Genomic DNA, 25,004 nt, shown 5'->3' with positions numbered 1-25,004 from the left:
AGTCTTGACTTCTCGGCTCATCTATGTCTTTCTTTCTACATGTCCAAAGATATCCTACTCATGATTCAACTAACCAATGCATAACAACAAACGCTTAACTATTTCATCACTGGAGAAATCCTGAATTAATAGTCATTACTTTGCCCAGAGGCATAGCATAGGGGATAGATCAGGACTTTTTAAGACAGGAACAACTCAAACTAACATAACTAAAAGGGAAATTTGTTAGATCATTTAATTTGGAATTTCTAGGTTCAGGTTCAAATAGATTTCAGAGTTCAGTTTTCCAATATGTAGAGCTCTACCTCCACTGCTTCCCTCTGTATATAGCCTTAATACTCCCAACCACAGAAGGATATTCTCCATGAGTCTAGAGAAGATATGTCACTATTAGATTCCTGGTGTGATATCCCAGTTACATCATGAGAAACGCTGGGCTGGAAGAAACACAAGCTGGAATCAAGATTGCCGGGAGAAATATCAATCACCTCAGATATGCAGATGACACCACCCTTATGGCAGAAAGTGAAGAGGAACTAAAAAGCCTCTTGATGAAGGTGAAAGTGGAGCGTGAAAAAGTTGGCTTAAAGCTCAACATTCAGAAAACGAAGATCATGGCATCCGGTCCCATCACTTCATGGGAAATAGGTGGGGAAACAGTGGAAACAGTGTCAGATTTTATTTTTCTGGGCTCCAAAATCACTGCAGATGGTGACTGCAGCCATGAAATTAAAAGACACTTACTCCTTGGAAGGAAAGTTATGACCAACCTAGATAGCATATTCAAAAGCAGAGACATTACTTTGCCAACAAAGGTTCGTCTAGTCAAGGCTATGGTTTTTCCTGTGGTCATGTATGGATGTGAGAGTTGGACTGTGAAGAAGGCTGAGCGCCGAAGAATTGATGCTTTTGAACTGTGGTGTTGGAGAAGACTCTTGAGAGTCCCTTGGACTGCAAGGAGATCCAACCAGTCCATTCTAAAGGAGATCAGCCCTGGGATTTCTTTGGAGAGAATGATGCTAAAGCTGAAACTCCAGTACTTTGGCCACCTCATGTGAAGAGTTGACTCATTGGAAAAGACTCTGATGCTGGGAGGGATTGGGGGCAAGAGGAGAAGGGGACAACAGAGGATGAGATGGCTGGATGGCATCACTGAGTCGATGGACATGAGTCTGAGTGAACTCTGGGAGTTTGTGATGGACCGGGAGGCCTGGCGTGCTGCAATTCATGGGGTCGCAAAGAATCGGACATGACTGAGTGACTGACCTGATCTGATCTAATTGTATAATCCAGTGGAAGATTCATGATTGATCTGTCTTGGTCATACACCCACCCAAGACTAATTGGTCTATTTAAGAAAAATGGAGTTCAATCTATTTGTATCATGTTATTTTTGCCTGAAGAATTCCTTTTTAAGATACCAATTTACGTATGAGGACTCTTTGTGTTGCAAGGAACAAAACCCAACTCAAATTATATTTAAAACATGAACAATGATTTTATACTTAGCTATTTCTAGGACACAATCATCTTATTAAGTGTCCTCTCCCCTACCTCCCAATTACTTAGAGTTTATTTTTCTTCATAAGTTGACTTTATCGCATTTCTCTTTATCATTCCTCCATAAAGTTAGGAAAGGAAAAGGCTATAGTTCCCCATTTCAGCAGAAAGACAGCTTCTAACTTCTCTAACTGTATCATGATATATGGATGTCATCTTAAACTTTAGAAAATAATCCTATATTTCATTTAGTGATGCATTCATAAGTGAAGAACCAAGTATCAGAACAGACATGGGAATGAAAATTGAGGAGACTGCTCGCCTTTCCAAGATCACAGAATGATCTGTGATGCAGTTCATAGGGGCTGTGTTGGCTACATGGATCCTCATATGATTCTGTATATATTTTAGTCTGGTTAAGATATTTTAGGCTTCCCTGGTGGCTCAGAGGGTAAAGCATCTGCCTGCAATGCAGAAGACCTGGGTTCGATCCCTGGGTTGGGAATATCCCCTGGAGGAGGAAATGGAAACCCACTCCAGTATTCTTGCCTGGAAAATCCCATGGACAGAGGAGTCTGGTGAGCTACCGTCCATGGGGTCGCAAAGAGTTGGACACAACTGAGGGACTTCACTTTCACTAAAGATATTTTATGATTAAAAACTTAAATGCTACTAATGTTGAAATTTTGAGTCTAGAGACAACTTGTAGATGGCCCTATGTAGATGATTTGAGCAGTCTAGTCTTGTATTTATTTATTTATTTTTTCATGTAAACATGGAAGGCCAGATCATTCACTTACCACTGTGGCTGTGAAGAGAATGAGAAGGTACTGGAGTCCTCAGCCCCATTAGATCCCAAAGGATCAGGGAAAATACAGTTTTCCCAAAATGAGGATGTTGGTTGGACAAAAATATCTAAGGACTGTGTTAGTCACTCAGTCGTGTCTGACACTTTGTGACCCCAACAGACTGTAGCCTGCCAGGCTTCTTTGCCCATGGAATTCTCCAGGCAAGAATACTGGAGTGGATTTCCATTCCCTTCTCCAGAGGAACTTCCCAACCCAGGGATTGAACCCTGGTCTCCTTCCTCACAGGCAGATTCTTTACCATTTGAGCTACAGGGACGTCTATCTAAGGGGCATTACAATTAGTTAATTTTCTCTAGGTGAAACTCATTCTTTCTTGAGTTCATTTTCAATCTGTTCTTGTATACTGCTACCAAAAATTATAGCCTTAACCATAGCCAACACACTTGAGAAACAATGGTGGGAGGAAAACAGAATGAATCTTTAATGAAATAAATCTTGATCTTTTCCTTGTATGGTGCCCTTCAGAGGAAGACTCCTCTGTGTGGGTGTGTGTCTGCATATACACACAGGTATGTGGTCATCACTTGCTTCCTAGTGTTGTTGAAGCTTAGATCTGAGAGGAACCCAAGGGGATAATACTTCCTCCACTCTTTGTTATCATGGGTCACTGTTCCTCAGAATTTCACACTGTTTCTGCCCTGAAACTTCCTGAGTTGCTTTTTAAATTCATTTGAGGGGACTTAAATTGCTTACAATTTTTTTTTTTTCTGCAAGACACTGCTTATTAGGACACACTCCAAACCCTATTTCACCATGAAAGCTCCCTGCCTATGATAATGAGTTATGACCAATGCTTATCATCCTCTGCTGATTGACCTCGGCCACAGACCATAGACGTGTAACAATGGGATGAGGAAGAAGCCTTTCTTAAGCATGACCCTGTCCTGCTCCTTCCTCCTGACAATGTAGTGATGGAATGAATCTTAGGATGGAACACAAAGATGACTACTTCTGGGGACAAAATGCTAGAAGACAGCTTTGAAGACATGGGGAGGGAGGTGGGTGGTAAGGTGTAATACACATACACCCAGTATTTTGATTTTGTACTTTTAAGATCATTGCATCAATCTTATCCATAGTACCTGGTGTATCCATCTACTGCATGTGATTTATGATTAATTTTTTTGTTTGGATCTCAAATACGGCAGAAAGTGAAGAGTAATGAAGTAGCCTCTTGATGTGTATGAAACAAGAGAGTGAAAAACCTGGCTTGAAACTCGACATTCAAAAACTAAGATCATGGCATCCGGTCCCATCACTTCATGTCAAATAGAAGGGGGAAAAGTGGAAGTAGTGACAGATTTTATTTTCTTGGGCTCCAGAATCATTGCAGATGGTGACTGCAGCCATGAAACTAAAAGGCACGTACTCCTTGAAAGGAAAGCTATGACAAACCTAGACCACATACTAAAAAGCAGAGACATCACTTTGCCAACAAAGGTCTGTATAGTCAAAGCTATGGTTTTTCCAGTAGTCAAATATGGTTGTGAGAGTTGGACCATAAAGAACACTGAGTGCCATAGGATTGATGCTTTTGAACTGTGGTGCTGGAGAAGATGCTTGAGAGTCCCTTGGATTGCAAGGAGGTCAAACCGGTCAATCCTAAAGGAAATAAAGGCAGAATATTCCTTAAAAGGACTGTTGCTGAAGCTGAAGGTCTAATACTTTGGCCACCTGATGCAAAGACTCAATTCATTGGAAAGGTCTCTGATGTTGGGCAAGATTGAAGGCAAAACGAAAAATGGGTGGCAGAGGATGAGATAGTTAGATAGCATCACTGACTCAAAAGACGGATTTGAGTAAACTCCAGGAGAAAGTGGAGGACCAAGGAGCCTGGTGTGCTATAGTCCATGGGGGCACCAAGATCAGACACAACTTAGCGACTGAACAACAGCAACAATTTTTAATCATTGACCCAGATTTTCTTTATCTGCTTACAGACAAATGCAGGACTGGAACATATCCTGGGTTAAAACAAAACATTTCAGGGTGCACACAGCACACTTCCATACATATCGTTATTTGTTACTGTTTCCACCAATGTTTCTTTTTTGGTAAGCACACTAAGTGTTGAGAGCCAAACAGATGATAGTTTAATCAAACACTTCACACTGTGGCATGGTACGGACTATCAGTTTCTCCTTCTGGAATGGGGAAATCCACCCTGCATCTGACTCTCTTGACAGCCAGTTCTACATTCTCTGCAGGTCTGTTATCCTTTCTCAGCTCTTTTAGTTTAGTTCAGTTCAGTCACTCAGTCGTGTCCGACTCTTTGTGACCCCATGAATCGCAGCATGCCAGGCCTCCCTGTCCATCACCAACTCCCGGAGTTCACTCAAACTCACGTCCATCCAGTCGGTGATGCCATCCAGCCATCTCATCCTCTGTCGTCCCCTTCTCCTCCTGCCTCCAATCCCTCCTAGCATCAGAGTCTTTTCCAATGAGTCAACTCTTCACATGAGGTGGCCAAAGTACTGGAGTTGCAGCTTCAACATCAGTCCTTGCAATGAACACCCAGGACTGATTTCCTTTAGGATGGACTGGTTGGATCTCCTTGCAGTCCAAGGGACTCTCAAGAGTCCTCCAACACCACAGTTCAAAAGCATCAATTCTTCGGCGCTCAGCTTTCTTCACAGTCCAACTCTCACATCCATACATGTAGGTCATTAGTTAGAATTTTTAGATCTTGAGTAACAGATGCCAGATTGTATTTGCAAATGTAGGAGTAAGAGATGCTTTAAGAGGATGAATGTACCTCTCCAAGCCTAAGGATGGGATTGTACTGAAGCCCACAGCAGAATCTGGACCTGAAAAGTGGAAAGCAACTAATGCTCAGTTTTAACTTTTGTCTCTACTCTGCTCTGGGCTTTTGTGAATTTATCCTCTTTGCAGATAAGTTCTCTTTGCTTTCTAATGGAAGTCCCCTACACGTGAACCTTCACATTGCCAACTTTCCAGGACGCACACATGCATTTGCAAGTCCAGTCATGGAAGTTAGTTAGCGTGTCTGGTGTGCAGTGTCATCTCTGTGCATCCTCTAAAGTGGTTGTGCTTTGTGTCTTTTTCCATATAGTACTGTATAGGGCACAGTGGAGAAAGCAATGGCACCCCACTCCAGTACTCTTGCCTGGAAAATCCCATGGGCAGAGGAGCCTGGTAGGCTGCCGTCTATGGGGTTGCTAGAAGTCGGACACGACTGAGCAACTTCACTTGCACTTTTCACTTCCACGCACTGGAGAAGGAAATGGCAACCCACTCCAGTGTTCTTGCCTGGAGAATCCCAGGGACGGGGGAGCCTGGTGGGCTGCAGTCTATGGGGTCGCACAGAGTCGGACACGACTGAAGCGACTTAGTGGCAGCAGCAGGACACAGTAGTACAGTATCTTTATTTCAAGCCCAGGACATCTGGAACCAGCATGAAAGCAGCTGTATATAGCTGACTGTTGGGTACCTAGGCTTATGGTTGGACTTTCAAGTTCTTGAAAAGGAACTCATGTGAATATAGGGGACTTACTGTACATGACTCAGTATGGCTTCTTGCAGGCTGGTTTTATATTAATAGCTCTAGATAGATACTGAGGTTGTCTCTAGATTCCAGAAAATCTCTGATTGGCTTCCCCCAGTCCACAGGTTGTGCGAGCTGAAAACCTAATGAGGTGGAGCAGTTATTTTGAAACATCATCTCCTCTTTTTAGGACATGATCATACAAGGTGAGCCATCAGAATAGAGTTTTGTAATGTAGAGAATGAGGCTGCTTCTGCCTAATTCATCTCAGAGCTTGTCTCTGCTTTGATGTTTGAAATAGGTGTGGCATGACTGCAGTAACGATAACCATAGTCACATTGGACTTTTGTATGTAATTGCAGGTTTTCTAAGCTACCTAACATCTCTTTGAGGTTGGTCAGTATTATTATAATTATACCAGATTTAGGGGTATGGATTTGTAGACACAGGCATTTAAGATGCCATGCTAAGGGTTATGACAAATCCAGGATTTGAAGGAAAGTCATCTGGCTGTAAAACTTGGGCTCATAAACTTTGGTCATATTGGATTTAAATCTTTTTTCCATCTGGATTTCTATTTTCTGCTCACCATTTCTTACTCAGATGCTCTAATGTCCCAGCTGAATTTTATAATAGATTTTTAATTGAAAATATGTTCTTTATATAATAACAAATAGCAATATAATGTGACTCCCTATAGTAAAAGTATCTCTTAGATTTGTCACTTTTTTCTTTATTAAACATTCTCCCTTAACTTCTTTTCTGTAACTAATAATCATGATGATGGTTTTATTTTATTATTTTTTTAATTTATTTTATTTTATTTTTTAACTTTACAATATTGTATTGGTTTTTCCATATATCCACATGAATCCACCACAGGTATACACGTGTTCCCCATCCTGAACCCTCCTCCCTCCCCATACCATCCCTCTGGGTCGTCCCAGTGCACCAGCCCCAAGCATCCAGTATCGTGCATCGAACCTGGACTGGCGACTCATTTCATATATGATATTATACATGTTTCAATGCCATTCTCCGAAATCATCCCACCCTCTCCCTCTCCCACAGAGTCCAAAAGACTGTTCTATACATCAGTGTCTCTTTTGCTGTCTCGTATACAGGGTTATTGTTACAATCTTTCTAAATTCCATATATATGCGTTAGTATACTGTATTGGTGATTTTCTTTCTGGCTTACTTCACTCTGCATAATAGGTTCCAGTTTCATCCACCTCATTAGAACTGATTCAAATGTATTCTTTTTAATGGCTGAGTAATACTCCCTTGTGTATATGTACCATAGCTTTCTTATCTATTCATCTGCTGATGGACATCTAGGTTGCTTCCATGTCCTGGCTATTATAAACAGTGCTGTAATGAACATTGGGGTACACGTGTCTCTTTCAATTCTGGTTTCCTCAGTGTGTATGCCCAGCAGTGGGATTGCTGGATTTTGTTTTTATTTTATTTTAGTTTCATTTTCCTTGTAAGCAGAATTGGAGCCTTAAGGAATATCTGCTTAAATGAAGTCTAGTGTATTTAAAATAATCCCCTCTGGGGAAATAAACTTTTGGTTGGAATATGGTTGGTGGTGAAGGCAGAACATGGTGCTATTCAAAAGTGAGTCTGTTTGTGTTTAAATATGAGTGACTTCATTCTCATGATTAGAGAGAAATTAAAAGATACATTCTGATATGTGAAGTTTGAGCAATTTAGAAGTGTGATTTTTGAAACTCACAGTCCCCTCTAACACCACATCAACTCAGTTTTCAGAAGGGAAAGAGGAAATGGAAGCTCCAATACTTTGGGCACCTGATGTGACGAGCCAACTGATTGGAAAGAATCTTGATGCTGGGAAAAGTTAAGGGCAAGAGAAGAAGGGGGTGACAGAGGATGAGGTGGTTGAAAGGCATCACTGACTCAATGGACATGAAAGTGAAAGTCGCTCAGTCATGTCCAACTCTTTGCGACCCCATGGAATTCTCCAAGCCAGAATACTGGAGTGGGCAGCCTTTCCCTTCTCCCGGGGATCTTCCCAACCCAGGGGTTGAACCCAGGACCCTGCATTGCAGGCAGATTCTTTACCAGCTGAGCCACCAAGGAAGCTGGAAGCAACTCAGAGACAGTGCAGGACAGGGAAGCCTGGCATGCTGCAGTTCATGGGGTCACAAAGAGTCAGACCCGACTTAGGAACTGCACAACAAGAGCTACAGGAAATAATAAGAGACAAAATGTGAGAATGCAGGCACCATTTGGAAGAGTTAAAGAGAAGGTGCTCTTGGGTTTAATATGTCTTTCACCTCCTCATTCATTATTCGTGTATATTTCAACTAGGATTTCTTTTTTTACGGGTTTATTTTTTAATCAGGAGCCAATTAAGGTTATGACACTGTAGGTGACGTGATCATGACTAGATATTTGATCTTAAGGAGTTACTGTTAAACATTTTAAGTGTTGTATTTTCTTTTTAAAAATGTTATTTATTTTTAATTGAAGATAATTGCCTTATAATACTGTGTTGGTTTCTGCCGTGTATCAACATGAATCAGCCATAGGTACCCTCTCTCTTGAACCTCCCTCTAACCTCCCACCCCATCAGACACCTCTGAGTTATGACAGAGCTCGGATTTGAACTCCCTGTATCACACAGTAAATGTCCACCGGCTATCTGAGTTCACCTATGGCGATGTATGTTTCAATACTACTCTCTCCATTTATTCCATTTCCCCCTATTTGTCTACAAGTCTGTTCTCTATGTCTGCATCTCTACTGAGGCCCTGCAGATAGGTATAGTTCAGTACCACCTTTTTAGATTTCATATATATGTGTTAAAATATACCTGTCTTTCTCCTTCTGACATACTTCACTCTGTAAAATAAATTCTAGGTTTCTCCACTTTATTAGAACTGAGTCAGATGTGTTCCTTTGGAGGCTGAGTAATATTCCATCGTGTATACATACCATGACTTCTTTATCCATCCATCTGACGGTGGATATCTCGGTTGATTCCGTGTCATCATTACTGTAAATAGTGCTGTGATGAACAATGGGGTGCGTGTGTCCTTTTCAATTATGGTTTCCTCGGGGTATATGCCCAGTAGTGGAACTGTTGGGTCATGAAGTAGTTATATTCCTAGTTTTTTAAGGACTCTCTGTACTGTTCTCCGTAGTGGCTGTATCAATTTGCATTCCCACCAACAGTGCAAGAGGGTTCCCTTTTCTCCACACCTTCTTTAGCATTTATTATTTGTAGATTTTTTTGGTGATGGCCATTTGGACCAGTGTGGGTGATACCTCATTGCAGTTTTGATTTGCATTTCTCTAATAATAAGCAATGCTGTGCATTTTTTCATGTGTTTATTGGACATCCATATGTCTCCTTGGAAAAATGTCTATTTAGGTCTGCCCATTTTTTGATTGGGTTGCTTGTTTTTCTGGTATGGAGCTGAATGAGCTATTTGCACGTTTTGGAGATTAATCCTTTGTCAGTTGTTTTGCTTGCTATTATTTTCTCCCTTTGGAGAAGGAAATGGCAACCCACTCCAGTGTTCTTGCCTGGAGAATCCCATGGACAGAGGAGCCTGGTGGGCTACAGTCTATGGGGTTGCAAAGGGTCAGACACGACTAAGCAACTAACACACATTTTCTCCCATTTTGAGGGTTTCACCTTGTTTATAGTTTCCTTCACTGTGCAAAAGCTGTTAAGTTTAATTAGGCCCCATTTGTTCATTTTTGTTTTTATTTCCTTTACTCTAGGAGGCAGGTCATAGAGATCTCGCTGTGGTTTATATCAAAGAGTGTTCTGCCTATGTTTTCCTCTAAGAGTTTTATAATTTCTGGTCTTACATGTAGGTCTTTAGTCCATTTTGAGTTTATTAGGCTGGTAGGGAGTGTTCTAATTTTAGTCTTTTACACACAGTGGTCCAGTTTTCCTAGCACCACTTACTGAAGAGACTATCTTTTCTCCACTGTATATTCTTGCATCTTTTGTCAAAGATAAGCTGCCCATCAGTGCATGGGTTTCTCTCTGCACTTTCTATCTTGTTCCATTGGCCTGTTATTTCTGGTTTTGTGCTCATGCCATGCTGCCTTGGTGACTGTAGGTTTGTAGTATAGTCTGAAGTCAAGCAGGTTGATTCCTCCAGCTCCATTCTTCTTCCTCAAGATTGCTTTGTCTATTCAGTGTCTTTTGTGTTTCCATACAAATTGTGAACTTTTTTGTTCCCATTCTGTGAAAATTACCATTGGTAGTTTGATAGGAATTGCATTGAATCTGTTGATTGCTTTGGGTAATATAGTCATTTTTATAATATTGATTCTTCTAGCCCAGGAACATGGTACATCTCTCCATCTGTTTGCATCATCTTTGATTTCTTTTATCAGTGTCTTATAGTTTTCTGCACACAGGTCTTTTATCGCTTTAGGTAAGTTTATTCCTTGATATTTTATTATTTTTGTTGCAGTGGTGAATAGTATTGTTTCCTTAATTTCTCTTTCTGATTTTTTCATTGTTAGTGTATAAGAATGCAAGGAATATTTGTGTATTAATTTTATGTTATACAACATTGCTATATTCATTGATTAGCTCTAGTAATTTTCTAGTGGCATCTTTAGGATTTTCTATGTATAGTATCATGTTATCTGCAAACAGTGAGAGTTTTACTTATTTTCCAATCTGGATTCCTTTTATTTCTTTTTTCTTTTCTAATTGCTTTAGCTAGGACTTCCAAAACTGTTTTGAATAATCATGGCAAGAGTGGGCATCGTTGTCTTGTTCCTGATCTTAGAGGAAATGCTTTCAGTTTTTCACTGTTGAGAATAATGTTTGCTGTTTGTTTGTAATATATGCCCTTTATTATGTTAAGGTATGTTCCTTCTATGTCTATTTTCTGGAGAGTTTTTTTTTTTTAAATCATAAATGGGTATTGAATTTTGTCAGAAGCTTTCTTTGTATCTATTGAGATGATTATATGATGTCTATCTTTCAATTTGTTAATATGGTGTATCACATTGATTGATTTGTATATACTAAATAATTCTTGCATCCCTGGGATAAGGGCCCACTTGATCACAATGTATGATCTTTTTAATGTATTTTTTTATTTTGTTTGCTAAAATTTGGGTGAGGATTTTTGCATCTATGTTCATCAATGATGTTGGCCTGTAGTTTTCTTTTTTTGTGGTATTCTATCTGGTTTTGGTATCAGGGTGACGGTGGCTGGTGGAAAGGTTTTCAATCCTCTTCCTTAGCCACTCTGCCTCTGGGACTCAATTGTGGTTTTATCGCCACCTCTGCATGTGGGTCATCCACAGGAGTCTGCCCTGAGACTGACTCAGCTGACTCAGTGGCACAGCTGCTTGGATCTTGGGGATGCTGGAAGCACCAGGTGTGCAAGGGCACAGGTGGTCGTGGGCACAGGTGAGATGGCACTATTAGGGGTTTTTCCCAGCCTCTGTCTGCTCTGCCCCAGTGAGGACCAGGCATGGAGGTGGTGCAGCCGCTTGGGTCATGGGGAACCCAGCAGCACCAGGTGTGCAGGGAAGCCGGCGGCCACAGGCACAGCAGATACGGTGCCCGTAGAGTCCTCTTCGAGTTTCTGGCGGCTGGCGTTCAAGGGCTTGTCTGGCTGGCCTTCTTTGTTGCTTGGCACAGCAGGTACTCAAAGGGCGCCCCTGGCTGATGTCCTTATCTGTTGGTCAGCTAATCAGGCTCTATAAGGCCACCCTCCCTTGGATTTTCCTCTGTTGGGCAGCTGCTGGCCCCTGCAGGTGGGGAGAAGGAGAGGCTATAGTGACGGCTCCACCGCCTTCGCGTTCGGTGACTCTGCAGAGTTGCCTTGCCTCCTTCGCTTCCCAGCTCTCCTGCAAGGGCTTTCCCTGCTGTGATCTCCCCCCTCACATCCCCTGGGGCCATCTCCCCACAGTCAACAGCAGTCCACACCCTGACTGCCCTCCAATCCCCACACTCTAGCTCCCAGCCATAGCAAGTACCAGAGGACCTGCATCCCTGTCTGGGGTGTGAAGGCTGCTGCGTGGATTGTCCATGCAGATCGCACCCCATTCAGACCGTTACAGATCAGCTGCTTCCCTCTCCAACGGCCTCAGATGCCTCTGCTCTGTCCCAAACTACTGCTCCTACGTGAGGATCTCACCCCTGCTTCAGTTCCTCTACCCCTTGGGAGCAGGTCCAGTCTCACTCTCCCCCTCTTCTTCCCTTCCTCCCTTCATCCTCCCAAGTTTTGTGTGGACCTATATATTCCTTTCTGGTGGTCCGGGATACTGCCAGCTCTCAGTTGGCGCTCTGTGAGATCCTCTGCATCTAAAGATGTATCCAGATGCATCCATGGTGGGAGAAGTATTCCACATCCACCTACTCCTCTGCCATCTTGTCATCTCTCCATTAGTCGTATATATTTTGAACCCCCTATTATGCACCAGGGATCCTGTAGTGGACAGGAACAGATAGATGCTTATTCCCTGGGAACTAAAGGAGTGAAACAATTGCATAAATTATAATTACCACTGGGACTTCCTTGGTGATCCAGTGGTTGAGAATCCACCTTCTAATGCAGGCAATGCAGGCAATCCCTAGTAAGGGAACTAATATCCCATAAGCTGATAGGGAGCTAAGTCTGCCCTCCTCAATCAGTGAGCCCAGGTTTCACAGTTAAGACTTGACACAGCCAGAAATAATATAATTAAATAAATGATTAAAAAATATAATTACCATAGTTTTGAGGAAGGAAAACCACATGGAGATATATAAACTTAGAGCTGACCCAGTCTAAAAAGCCAGGAAGTCTTTCCAGTGGAAGAAAGCATTACATTTAACTCAAAGGAGAGGTTCATAGTAGACCTTCCTTAAATGCACACAGATGTTTATTGCAACCTTGTGAATAGTAGAAAAATAAAAGAATGTTACAGTAAGTCCCCTCCATAAGAACCAGTGGAAGCAACCTAGATGTCCATCAGCAGATGAATGGATAAGAAAGCTGTGGTACATATACACAATGGAGTATTTCTCAGCCATTAAAAAGAATACATTTGAATCAGTTCTAATGAGGCGGATGAAACTGGAGCCTATTATACAGAGTGAAATAAGCCAGAAAGAAAAACACCAATACAGTATACTAACACATATATATGGAATTTAGAAAGATGGCATCTGGTCCCATCACTTCATGGGAAATAGATGGGGAAACAGTGGAAACAGTGTCAGACTTTATTTTTGGGGGCTCTAAAATCACTGCAGATGGTGACTGCAGCCATGAAATTAAAAGACGCTTACTCCTTGGAAGGAAAGTTATGACCAACCTGGATAGCATATTCAAAAGCAGAGACATTACTTTGCCAGCAAAGGTTCGTCTAGTCAAGGCTATGGTTTTTCCTGTGGTCATGTATGGATGTGAGAGTTGGACTGTGAAGAAGGCTGAGTGCCAAAGAATTGATGCTTTTGAACTGTGGTGTTGGAGAAGACTCTTGAGAGTCCCTTGGACTGCAAGGAGATCCAACCAGTCCATTCTGAAGGAGATCAGCCCTGGGATTTCTTTGGAAGAAATGATGCTAAAGCTGAAACTCCAGTACTTTGGCCACCTCATGCGAAGAGTTGACTCATTGGAAAAGACTCTGATGCTGGGACGGATTGCGGGCAGGAGGAGAAGGGGAAGACAGAGGATGAGATGGCTGGATGGCATCACTGACACGATGGACCTGAGTCTGAGTGAACTCCGGGAGTTGGTGATGGACAGGGAGGCCTGGTGTGCTGCGATTCATGGGGTCGCAAAGAGTCGGACACGACTGAGTGACTGAACTGAACTGAACAATATACCTGTATATGAGACAGCAAAAGAGACACTGATATATAGAACAGTCTTTTGGACTCTGTGGGAGAGGGAGAGGGTGGGATGATTTGGGAGAATGGCACTGAAACATGTATAATATCATATATGAAACCGGTTGCCAGTCCAGGTTCAATGCACGATACTGGATGCTTGGGGCTGGTGCACTGGGACGACCCAGAGGGATGGTATGGGGAGGGACGAGGGAGGAGGGTTCAGGATGGGGAACACGTGTATACCTGTGGCGGATTCATGTTGATATATGGCAAAACCAATACAATATTGTAAAGTTAAAAAAAAAAAAAAAAAAAAGAACCAGTTCCATCCTGACACTGTGTTTTTAAGTCCAATTTGTTCATTAAGTCCAGCAAAGTTAGCCAGGTACCCAACGAACACAGTCGGCTATACAGTACTGTACTATAATAAGTTTATAATACTTTTCACATAAGTAATACATAAAAACTAACACAAAAATGAAGAACATATTTTTAATCTTGTAGTACAAAGTACAGTAGCACAACAGCTGGCATACAAGGGCTGGCGTTGAGTGAACAGGCAGGAGGAGTTATTGGAGGATGGAGAGGAGGTGGGAGATCTTGGAGCTGAAGGATCGTCGGCAATTGGAGGCAGGGGGCACACTGCTTTCCACTCAGCCTTACAGCATCTTTGAAAATTCGCAGCTTTCAGGTTCATATGTAGGAGACTTACTGTATAAGGTTGCACATTTTTGGCAGAGAAGTGATAAAGAGATGAAAGCTTTTGAATTTTAAGAAGCCCACACTAGTCAAAGCTAGAATTAGACACTGTAAGGATAGGGATGGGTGGTGAGTAATAGCAACCGTGCAGGGGGGCAGAAGGGAAGACAGGAGAGGGGGCAGGCATCACAGGATAGAGATCCACAGAGCAGATGTGGGCAAAGGGATGAAGGGCAAGTAAACATGATATGTCTGGGAGACAGGGATACAGGATTGCAGACAGTCCCAAATTAGACCTTCCAGAAGAGGCAGGAGAATTGGCAGTTTGCTCCTGTTTTCACACTCCCCGCCCCCTCATTGCTTTAATTGCAAAAGTACAAGCTACATCTCAGACCTCAACTGCCGTCTGTGAAATCCACTCCAGGTAGGAATGACCTTGAGAACACCTAGAGCAATCACTACTGATGTATCTCTAAATAATTCATACAGCATAGGAGAGTGATGAATGTTAGTGATCATGTTAATAGCACTGGTGATCATGGCTGCCGCATATTGCCACTCTAAACTGCCTTCGGAGACTCACATTCATCCATAAGAACGATAATATAGCTAACGATATTTCAGAAGGGAAACCTTTGTAAAGATATTTAAACTGGACAATTTTCATACATCTTAGCAAATAGTGTTTCACACTAATGGAAAAAAAAAAAGTAGCTACAATAATCAGTACATTTCATTAAATATCTTCTGTTAACATCACTACATGTTCTGTCCCTCTATTTCCTTGCATGATTATGTATTATACTAGTAAATACTGGAAAGATTTTTAAAGTTATGTGTGGAGGTCATAAAAAATGTAAGCAAGCTATTTGTTCTGCCCAAATTGAAGAGAAAATGCATTTGTGAGAAGGTAGGAGAAAGAAATGGCAACCCACTCCAGTGTTCTTGCCTGGAGAATCCCAGGGACGGGGGAGCCTGGTGGGCTGCCGTCTATGGGGTCCCACAGAGTTGGACACGACTGAAGTGATTTAGCAGTAGCAGGACCTAATGGGCTATTTAAAAATATAAGAGGATGGTTTTCTCCATTTTAATTACCATTTTGTTTCTCTTTAAAACCAATGATTAATCCACACATGTATCTATTTATATATAACTGCATTTTTTCCATACCTCTTTTCACAAAGACTCACAGCATCGTTTTGGACTTTAGATTGTATTTAAAATTCTTCCATCTTTACACACACATGAACATACACACACACACACACACACACACACACACACCAAAGATTCAGATAAACAGCTGATTTCTAGGCATACCTACTATGCCTAATTAACTTTCCACCCTCTGCTCTAACTAGTGTCTGGTATGATGCCTTTCCTACAGAAAGTTCTCAATAAATATGTGTTGAGTTAACGACACTTACCTTATGAAACAAATTAAATGTGGAACATAGACAAGATGTTCATTTCAATGATTTCCACAGTCGTCATACGTGAAATGTCATAAGACAATTAAACTCATGTGATTATTCATCCAACAGTGCTTTTTGCCCAACAATGATAGGGATTTTCCTTCTTAATTTTCCCCAAAGTACTAGGGGAAAATGTTATTGATAAGCACAGCTAGTTTTTTATTGTTAGATGTGACATTCTTTCTGTATCAATGGCGTTATCTGCCTAGAAGGCATTGCCTTGAAGTGCGCTAAAATGTTTATTTTAAAGCTCTTGAAAGGACCAGAAGCTTAGTGCTCCTTTGGTCTATAAATAATGGCTGATTCATTGAAATTGCTTCTTATCATTTGTCTAAGACATTTTGAAGGGACACAGGTTTGTTAAAAGCAAAATAAACAGAAAAAATAGTCACTGAGAATATAAATTTTCTTATTTTCCAATAAACTTTAGTTGTTTTTTTCTCTTCTATGATTTCTCTCTCTTATTTTTCTGCATACTTCTGTGCATCTATATATTACTCTGTTATTCTATTTCATTATAGTTTGTCTTCTCGATTAAATTACAAGTACTTCGAGGGTTAAAAAAAAGTACCTCATACTGTTTTGAAATGCCTTGTGTACGTGAACTCAATACGGGCAATAGATGAAGCTCTGTTCAATGAAATTTCAGTGCCACTATTTCGTTCTTGGACCTCAGCCTGAATTTTGCGGAATGGGATAAAGATGAACTCGCTGTTTGATCAATAAATATTGTCTTTGGAGCCTCTTAGTCATAAATACCATCTTCTCACTCATCTTGTTTGTTATGTTTTAAGTATAAAATTATTTGTAAAATCCTACTTTTAGTTCCTGGTTTCAATCTATGCTGCTGTTTAAAAAAATAAAGGTTAGAACATACTCAGCAGAGTTTTCACAGGAAAGACTGAGGTTTATGTGTTCTTTCCCACACTGTCTGGATCTTATTCCTTTCTGTTCTTTCTATCCTTTGCTGTTTCCTTTTCACAATGTTTATAGATTTAGAGAGGTCCCCAGAAATAAATTTCACATGACCCTGTTCCTGAAAAGTAGGAAGACTGCTTTTCACATACATGGCTCGTTTATTTCTTTTCCCCACTGACAACCTTTAGCTACTCTGGTTATTTCTTATTTCATTCATTTAAACTTCCACATCCGCTCTGACCCCAAATGATACTGATTTTCGGTCTCAGTGGTTGTCAGCTGGTCTCCTTTCTGGCGTCACTGCTGCTACCCTGCCACCCTTTTGAGACCACAGCTGGCCCAACTGCTCTTTCTTACACTCTAGAATTTATCTAGGTGGGAAACAACTTTGAGATCAGTCATTACTCCACCATCAATAGATACTAGGTCTGCGCTTTGCAGCTTTACAATCAGGAATCTTCACAATCCGAGCCCAAGTGTAACAATAGTGGCTGCTTATTACCACACATCAGAGCCCAGATCAGGGTTTTACAAGTACTATTCCTAATTCATAATTCTTACAGCAATCCTAGGCAGTAAAAAACTATGATCGCATTCTGCAGGTGAGGAAATATCTGCAAGCTTTATTCCTAAACTTACCTTCCAACGCAGTCCTGCACAACCATGGCCATGTGTGGCCACGTCTGTGCAGGGCCCCAGAACTCACTTTTACTTTCTTGCCTCTAACCTTTCCTCTGTGATCTCAGCACCTAGTTGTATGTCAGCTTCCATCTTCTGTCAAGTTTGCTTATCAGTCAGGACTCAATTCAAATTCCAACATTTCTGTGAAATTCTGCTTGCATTCCCCAATGATCTAAGCAGTTAATCATTTCTTCCTCTTGCCCGGAAAGCACCCGGAGCTTTCCATTTAAAGTTCCTCTCACTGGCTTATGCTAGTTCTGTTTGCTGTACTTGTGTCCCGTCCCCTCGTCTAGCTTGCAGGCTCCTTAAGGTGTCATGTCAATTTGATACAGTCTCTTAACCCATTAAAGATGGAAAGCCCTTAGTATAGGGCCTTTAATACATTCTTCCTCTCTTCTTATAGTTTCCTCTCTTTTATTGTTTAGAATAATTAACATCTTAGTAGATATCCTTCTTTGCGATTTCACTTGCTTTATGTACGAATGCATATCTTAATAAAATTCAACTTCCCATGGGCCCTTTTAATTTGTTTAGTCTAAATACTCTTGTTTTTAAAATAAGATAAGCATATATTTATTAACGTAGTTTCAGGTGCTTATATTTGAGAAGGAAATGGCAACCCACTCCAGTACTCTTGCCTGGAGAATCCCATGGACAGAAGAGCCTGGCAGGCTACAGTCCACGGGGTCGCAAGAGTCAGACATGACTTAGGGACTAAACCATTTGCTCACAGTAAATGAAAATCCACACAGAGAACATGGATTGAGTGAGTCAGAAGATTGCATGTGAAAAATGAAGAGCAGATTTGCAAAAAGATTTAAAGGTGAAACATGGGAACTGGCAGAAAGAGAAGAAAGAAGTTAAATGTGTAAAACAAGAATATTCTCCACTTGCTGTTAAAGAAGAGAGACTACAGATCACAAATAGCACAATCTGGAAGCTTAGCTTTGCAATGTGGTGGGACTTACTGTTAGTTTCCACCTTTGTCTTTTGCTCTGTTTCAACATCTAGAAAATGTAAATTTCATTCGCCTGCATCTACTCATCATTCAGGAGGACCTAACTCAAATCTCATCAGTTTAACATTTTCCTCAAGTTATTTATTTCGGGAAAAATAACCATAAAAGTCATTTAAAAAGTCAATGCCAGCTTATGATAATTGACACATCCCGCCAGAAGTTCAAAATATGCCTATTTTTTCCTAAAGATTCATTTTTCTCCCTACTGGGATGCATCTTAAACATTTATGGCAAATGGCTAGACCTTGAAGACAACGCAATGATACACTTATCAGAAACGCTCGAAACAGATTTACTGAGATGTAGACGAGAAAATATAAAATTCGTTTTATTAACTGCTGCAATTATATTCAAACCAAAAGAGAGTGTCTCTCGGTCCGGTCCACAACATTGCTCCATGGCACCCCACCGAGTGACCTGCTTTTCGCTCAGGCCTTCCTTTCATTCCAAGTCAGTAGGCAGGAGAATCCAAAGACAGTCCCACATCTCTGAAATACTTAAAATTCTTCTCTCTTCCAAAAAGGTGACTTCACAAGCACTTTGTCTGACACCTTTCTACTGCCTGCTCCCCTCCAAGTCCGGATACACTCGGGCGGGCGGCGGGGTAGGGTCTGCAAGCCCGGCTGCTGATAAGAATTATCTCCGGGGAGCCGAGTCCGCCGGGTCCCCGGGGGTGGTCCCAGCCCGGCTCCCACCGCACCGCCCCTGCCGCATTCCTGAGCCGGGAGCGCACCGGGGAGGGGGTCCGCCCCCCCCCAGAGCGCTCACCCCCGGCCAGGTGAGCGCCGCCGGCCTCCGGGGGGTCTGCTCACCCGGGCCCGGATGCCTGGACCTGTCGAGGCTGGGTAGCCCCAAGGGCGGACAGAAAAAGAAGGGTTTTCTACTTTCCCGGCCGAGGGCTGGATGTCTGGGTTCGGACAGGTTCCGGGACGCTGGCCAGCTGCGCGCGCTGCGGTGCGACCCGGCGCGGGACCTGTTGCAACCCGTCCCCACCCCGCCCTCGCCGGCGCTGCACCTGGGCCCGGGAGGCGCGGCCCGGGCGGGCCCGCGCTGCCCTCCGCCGCCCGACGCGCAGGTGACTCCCCGCCTCCTGCGCCCTGGGCCTCCTGGGACGCGAACCTTCGGCGCGGGCGCGGCTGTGCACGGCGCGGGGCGCTCCCGGCCGGTGAGTGGGGTCCTTGCTCCCGATCCTCCCTGGAGGGTGCGGGGCGACGACGGGGGCGGGGACCGCCGACACCCCCGGGCGGCCGGGAGGGCAGGGCGCGCGCGCGGGATGGGACGGTTGCGGGCGTGCAGAGTCGGGTCCTCGCTTTTCTGCTTTTCTTTCCTGGGCGCGCGGGTTAGGAAGTTTGCAAAGTTCAGTCTCTGGCGGCCCGCGTTCGGCCGCCCCAGGGACCCGCGCCGCCCGCGGTGGGCTTTGGATCCCGTTTCCTCGTGGCTCCCGGGTCCACGGCGCGGGGGGTCCCGGAGGGGCGCGTGTGCGGGAGCCGCGGCTGTACAGCCCGTGGGTGTACTTCAGATCCCGCGTGGGGAACCGAGCTCAAAAAGGAAAATCCAAGTTTGCCTGGACACCCTCTCCCGTTTGTGTGGGTCCCGCCTCTGCTCTCAGAGGGGTCCAGACTTTAGAAACTTTGAGTTTCCCGGCCCCTGGGTCTGTGACCTTGGCAAGCTCGCCGGGTCGTTCTGCCTCCTATCAGATTCTGAGAACCGCTGCTGAGGGTGCTGGTGGCCCTCAGAGGAGAGGCGATTAGTGCTGGCGAGTCGCATGGAGACGTTAGGCCTGTTCTTTGTGTCCTGTTGGGAGAATGATTACCTCCATGGGGCGTGGGGGTGGTGAGGAGCAGGTAACATGTGTGTGTCAGACGTTGGAATTACGGGTGAGTGAAGACAACAGTGCTTTATAGAGAAGAGGCTGGCGGTCCGGGAGCACAGGTCTGCCTGGGACTGTGCCCAGAGGGATGCGGCTATAAAGTGGAGTTAAGAGCTAAAGTCTTAGGGCTTCCCTGGTGGCTCAGCTGGTAAAGAATCTGCCCGCAATGTGGGAGACTGTGGGTTCGATCCCTGGGTCAGGAAGATCCTCTGGAGAAGGGAAAGGGTACCCACTCCAGTATTCTGGCCTGGAGAATTCCATGGACTGTCCATGGAGTTGCAAAGAGTCGGACACGACTGAGCAACTTTCACTTCACTTCACTTCAAGAGCCAAGGAGGCCGGAACAGTAGAAAAGAGCCGTGCTGGTGGCCAGTAGTCGAGAGGAGGCTGGATGTCCCAGGGCTCCTTTCCAGATTCCCCTAGAGATTCTTCTGCCAGGTTACCGCCAGGCACCTCCCCTCTCCCTTGTGTTATCCCCAACACAGGGAGAACCCCAGGGAAGTCCATGATTGATGCTGAATCAGACTTGACAAGAAATAGCCTAGGAAACAGTGAGGAAAGAGAAAGCTGGTCTTTTTGGTCTTCCAGAATAACCAAAGAAGGGGGAGTGGTGTGAAACCAGATCGGGCAGGGGTGGGCTGGGCCCTTGGTTTTGTTTGATTTCTCCCTGTCTTCCTACTGATCCCGGAGTGACAGAGGCTCCCACACACCTTCCAGTCAACATTGCCTCCCTTGGTTTTGAGTTTAAGGCGCACGTGGTATACACACCTGTGAGGGAAGCTGGCTGCACCCAGCAGAGCCTGCCTGAGGGGCTGGGTGGATCCTGCCTTTCAAGTTGGTGCCTTCTAGACCCCAGATGCTCAGAATGTATTGTGGGAAGCATCACCCATTGAACAACTGCTGAAAGGGATTGCACACAGGAAGACAAACCACACCTCTTGCTGCTGACTCAGTGACGTTTTTTTGTGATCACTCTTTGGAGGTTGTTGCTTTAACCATAACTGACTAAACTCTTTGGGATGGGTTAGTTAATTTATTATTCTTTCTATTATATCCCCTCCTGCTACCATACTCCTTACAGTTTGTGGTGGAGCTTTTCTTGATCGTGACTTAGTCATCCTGTAACAACTCACCTCCTGCTTCCTGTCCACTGCATCACACAACTGTGAGTTTCCAGGCTGGGAAAGGAAGGATCCTTCGAGTTTGGAGAACCTTGTGCTGAAAATGTGATTCCAGTAAATCAGGCCTCTTCCATAATATAAATCTGGTAGGAGGAGACCTTTTGAAAAGGCCCCACACTTAGCTTAATTTAACTAATTATTTGTAAACTTACAAGTTGTCCTTGTATAGCTAGTTAGGTAAGTTCATGTCTCTCCCTATGTAACTTGCCAAGTGTAAGTGTTCCAGGGATGTTTCACAATTTCACAGAGTCTGTGAAACACAATGTTTTAAATATACTTTTGATTGTTTAATTATTTCTAACTTGGAAGTGCGAGGTATTTTAGGACTTTGTTGGTGAATTTATTGAATATCAGAATGCCACCCCCCCCCCACCACTGCCACCACCATGGAAGCACAATTCGAAATGATGGATTTTAAGGATACCATGGGTTAAATTTTATACAGATATCACCTAAGCTCCATCAAGAATTAAATCCACCAACATTTCTCTGAGCAAACATGCCAGAGCCTTCAGGTGACTCTTCCTTCCTACCACCCTGCAAAGTAGAGCCAGGCTCCAAAGGGGATCAGCATCTGCCAGCTGGGAGATGAGTACTCTGGGTGGCTGATCCTGAAGGTGGGGAATGGTGGAATGGGGATGCATGGAGGTGAATTTGAGTGGGAGCCAGTTAACTTCCATTAGGAAAGGAGGGTTTTTGAGGAGTTGAGAGGCTAGCGCATGTAAGAGGTTAGGAACAGGGGTTGAGGGAGGCAAAAGATGTTTTGAGCAGTTGGATGCTGTGAGGAAGATGCACCTGGGCTGGAGAGATGATCCAAAGATAAGGGATATTCACCCGCTGGACACATCTACTTTGGGACTTGCTTGAGTCACATGATCGTGGCTAATACAAGGAACCTTTTCCTCGGGGGACATCTAATTACTACCCAGTTTGTGTTTTATTCTTCATACTGTCCTTAAGAGTGAAGCCAGATGTCCCCTAGAGGCACAGGGCATTCATCTTCTGAGCTGTGTGTCAAATAATTTGTAGGCTGAGCCCATCCTTGGTGTAGGTACGGTGGTAGTGGGCAGTCTCTCAAGGACTGGCGTAGGGTCTGGTGTAACCTCCATATTTCTAGCAGCAGCCTATATTTAAATTTTTTTTCAATGGCGTTCTTTCTTTGGCTGCTGTGGGACTTAGTTGTAGCATGCGGGATCTTTTTTCTATGTCATCCTTCCTTGATGTGTAAAGACTCTCTATTTGTGGGGCTTAGTTGCTCCGCGGCATGTGGGATCTTAGTCCTCTTACCCGGGATCAAACTTGTGTCCCTACACAACACGGTGGATTCTTAACCACTGGGCCCCCAGGGAAGTCTGAGCAGCATGCTTTAAAGAATCTAATACAAAAGTTATGCACTCATGATGTGTAAAGGTTATAATTTTGTGCTTCTGTGCCCCTGTTGCTTCATTTTCTAAGTCGTGTTCGATTCTTTATGACCACATGGACCGCGTAGCACACCTGTCCTCAAATTCATGTCTATTGAGTCAGTGATGCCATCCAACCATCTCATCCTTTGCCACCCGCTTCTCCTTTTGCCTTCAAACTTTCCAAGCATCAGGGTCTTTTCCAGTGAGTCAGCTCTTTGCATAAAGTGGCCAAAGTATTGGAGTTTCAGCTTCAGCATCCATCCTGCCAATGGATATTCAGGGTTGAGTTCCTTTAGAGTTGACTGGTTTGATCACCTTGCAGTTCAAGGGACTCTCAAGAGTCTTCTTCAACATCACAGTTCAAAAGTATCAATTCTTTGGTGCTCAGCCTTCTTTATGGTCCAACTCTCACATCCATACATGACTACTGGAAAAACCATAGCTTTGACTACATGGACCTTTGAAGGCAAAGTGATGTTTCTGCTTTTTAATATGCTATCTAGGTTGGTCATAGCTTTTCTTCCAGGGAGTAAGCGTCTTTTAATTTCATGGCTGCAGCCACCATCTTCAGTGATTTTGGAGCCCAAGGAAAGAAAATCTGCCACTGTTTCCATATTTCCCATTCTCTTTGCCATAAAGCGATGGGACTGAATGCCATGATCTTAGTTTCTTGAATGTTGAGTTTCAAGCCATCTTTTTCACTCTCCTCTTTCACCCTCATCAGGAGGCTCTTTAGTTCCTGTTCAGGCTTGTGCTCTATGCATTTATTAAACATACATATATTGGCTATGATGCCCTCACCAGTGTGTTCTGCTCTGGGAATATGGGGTTAGCATTGTTTTTGGCTCTCAGGAAGTTCATTGTTATGAACCTAATAATGAGTACAAACAGATATTAATGCATCAGGTTCCTTTATTTAGTATTCCCTTCATGCTCTCTAAAGATCCCTGCAGATACTGTATATGTTCACTAATAATTTGTGAACTTGGACATTATCAGACCTGAGTTAGTGGTGATTTTGGCCAGAGTATTTAAATTCTCTTGGCCTCTCAAGTTTTCCAGTGATGCCATGAAGGGCTTGAATACTTGATCACTGATGTGTGTCATTCTGCTCTGAAATTCTCTGTGATCACTTTTATTTGAGGGTTCAATAAAATAACGTTAGCTAAGATCTCCCCAGAGTGTCACTGGAACCTCATTATTTCCACTTCTGTTATCCAGCTTTCATTTCGGAGAGTTTTAGATCTCTTTATTATTCCATTGCTTCTCAGATTGTATAAGCATTACTCACTTGGGGAAGAAAAGGCAGTTTTCAGAGCACTACAGTGTGGCATCTTCCACCTCAATGGCCATGATAGAATTGCTCACCATAGGGTGTCTGACTGTCATCTGTATACACGCACAGCGATGATGGCTTCACTATGAACAGCGAGTTCCTCTAAATGCTCAGTCTCATCTGACTCATTCAACAGCTGTTTCCTGATTTTTTTTTTTTTAATCTACGTCTTTCTCAAATAAATGTAACTCCTGAATTGTTTGAGAAAAGTCAAATAAAGTTAAGGTGTTTTTAAAGTTAGGAACTGTTGACAGCATTCCCCAATGATTTCCTTTTTAATTTTTTATTATTTCTTTCAGTCTCAGCCCTTCCTTTGCTTTTTAGTCTCTTACTGCCCTTTAACGTTTTTGTCCTGTCTTAGCATTTCTGACCCCTCTTTGCCCCTTACTGTTCCTTCTTGCCCCTTCTTTCTTTGCCTCGGTCTTCTCTCTCTTTTTTTGCCCCTCTCTCTTTCCTTCCTCTCCTCTTTTCTCTGCCCTGCACGCCCAATCCCTGCTTCTGTCTGTCTGTTAGTATTCCCTTCATGCTCTCTGAAGATCCCAGCAGATACTGTATGTTTGCTAATAATTTGTGAATTTGGACATTATCAGACCTGAGTTAGTGGTGATTTTGGCCAGAGTATTTAAATTCTCTCGGCCTCTCAAGTGTTTCAGTGATGCCATGAAGGGCTTGAATACTTGATCACTGGTGTGTGTCATTCTGCTCTGAAA

General features: G+C 43.3%; 1 protein-coding gene across 1 annotated transcript in view; it reads left to right on the top strand.

Annotated features, from left to right (window-relative positions):
• The first annotated feature begins 19,601 nt into the window (after window positions 1–19,601).
• The window catches only part of FAM83B (family with sequence similarity 83 member B), a 96,185-nt gene continuing 90,782 nt past the window's right edge, over window positions 19,602–25,004 (top strand). Inside the window, exon 1 of the mRNA XM_019986372.2 lies at window positions 19,602–19,666. The gene's annotated coding sequence lies outside the window, so the exon portion shown is untranslated. The remainder of the gene's footprint in view (window positions 19,667–25,004) is intronic.

Source organism: Bos indicus, chromosome 23 (genome assembly GCF_029378745.1).
Source record: "Bos indicus isolate NIAB-ARS_2022 breed Sahiwal x Tharparkar chromosome 23, NIAB-ARS_B.indTharparkar_mat_pri_1.0, whole genome shotgun sequence".
Taxonomy (NCBI): domain Eukaryota; kingdom Metazoa; phylum Chordata; class Mammalia; order Artiodactyla; family Bovidae; genus Bos; species Bos indicus.
This window is presented reverse-complemented; position numbering and strand designations above follow the sequence as displayed.